General features: G+C 45.2%; 1 long non-coding RNA gene across 1 annotated transcript in view; it reads left to right on the forward strand.

The window, feature by feature from the left end:
* The first annotated feature begins 737 nt into the window (after nt 1-737).
* LOC111821754 (uncharacterized) overlaps nt 738-1,541 on the forward strand; it is a 5,481-nt gene continuing 4,677 nt past the window's right edge. Inside the window, exon 1 of the long non-coding RNA XR_002825093.1 lies at nt 738-1,032. This is a non-coding gene — a long non-coding RNA (uncharacterized LOC111821754). The remainder of the gene's footprint in view (nt 1,033-1,541) is intronic.

Here is a 1,541-nt window from a genome sequence, read left to right on the forward strand (position 1 = left end):
CGTCACGCACACCCTCTTTCCTAAGGATGGAAAAGGCTGGTATAGATGTTTTATGGAGAATCCTGTTGGGAGTTCCAACTTGCGATTCTGAGACCCTCGGTCATTGGTGGTGGCCCCTGGCAGGCGAGGGGATGGGTCTCTGGTAGAAGGATAAAGTGTAAACCAAAAATCCAGTTATTGTCAAGTCAGTTTCTGACCCATGACAACCTTGTGTGTCAGAGTAGAACTGTGCTCTACAGGGTTTTCAGTGGATGATTTTTTTCACCAAGCCTTTCTTCCAGGGTGCCTCTGGGTAGACTGAAGCCTCTAACCTTTCTGTTAACAACTGATCACTAAGTGTTTGCACCTCCCAGGGACTCTGGATAAACTGGAAATGGGAATGAGAGAGGTGTGTGGGTGGGGGATAGAGACTTAGCTGCAGGTCTGTAGATACGAGGCCAGGCTGGAATTTAAAGGCGGGTGGAGGAACATACTGAGAATTCCTGTTTGCAAATGCTGCACGAATTAACTCAATTTCTAAAGGGCGGGAGGAATTTATAATTTGGGTTGCTTCATTTCTTTCTTTTTGTAAATTATTGTACTTTAGATGAAGGTTTACAGAACAAACTAGCTTCTCATTAAACAATTAGTACACATACTGTTTTGTGACACTGGTTACCAATCCCGCAATATGTCAACACTCTCACTTCTCGACCTTGGGTTCCCAATCACCAGTTTTCCTGTCCCCTCCTGCCTTCTAGTCTTTGCCCCTAGGCGGGTGTGCCCCTTCAGTCTTGTTTTACAGGCCCGTCTAATCTTTGGCTGAAGGGTGAACCTCAGGAGTGGGTTGCATCATTTCTAAGTCCCCTTCCAATCCTGTTTTATAATTCTTTGACATAGGACGTCCCAGATCCCACAAAGTGTTTTGTGACTCGGTGGAGCGCAGACCCATGGATCCAGATGGCATACAGTTTTGTAAAGACGGGTGGCAGTGGTGAGGCCTATGATATCATTGCCGAAGAAATACAAGGAACAATCTTTTTTGCTGGTGAGGTATGTATCTTGATCCCAAACCCAACCTTTTTTATTTTATGTCCTTATTTTTATCTTGATTACTTTCTTTTAATTAAAGTCATTTATGCCTAGAGTTTAAAAACAAAGTCAAATCCTGTTAAAAGCCTTACAGCAAAAACAGAAGAAGCCTTCTCAGTGTGCCCGCCATACTCCCCAGTTGTTAGTTGCCCTGGAGTTGGTGCCGACCCATGACAACCTTACGTGTAACAGAACGAAACCGTTCCCGGTCTGCACCAGCCCCAGGACCCTTGATGTGTTGAGTCCATGTTGCAGCTGTTGGGTCACTCATCTCAGGGAGGGTCTCCCTCACGTTCATTGATCCTCTGCTTCACCAGACATGGTGTCCTTTTCTAGAGATTGGTCTTTCCTGACGATGTGTCCAAAGGAAGCGAGTCCAAGTCTCGCCATCCTTGCTTCTGAGGAACAGAGGCAGCCGTTTTTTAACTCTTTCAGCTGTTTCTTCTGGAATTTACTTCGTATTTTAAAAT

This window comes from Trichechus manatus, unplaced genomic scaffold (genome assembly GCF_000243295.1).
Source record: "Trichechus manatus latirostris isolate Lorelei unplaced genomic scaffold, TriManLat1.0 scaffold00103, whole genome shotgun sequence".
Classification (NCBI taxonomy): Eukaryota; Metazoa; Chordata; class Mammalia; order Sirenia; family Trichechidae; genus Trichechus; species Trichechus manatus.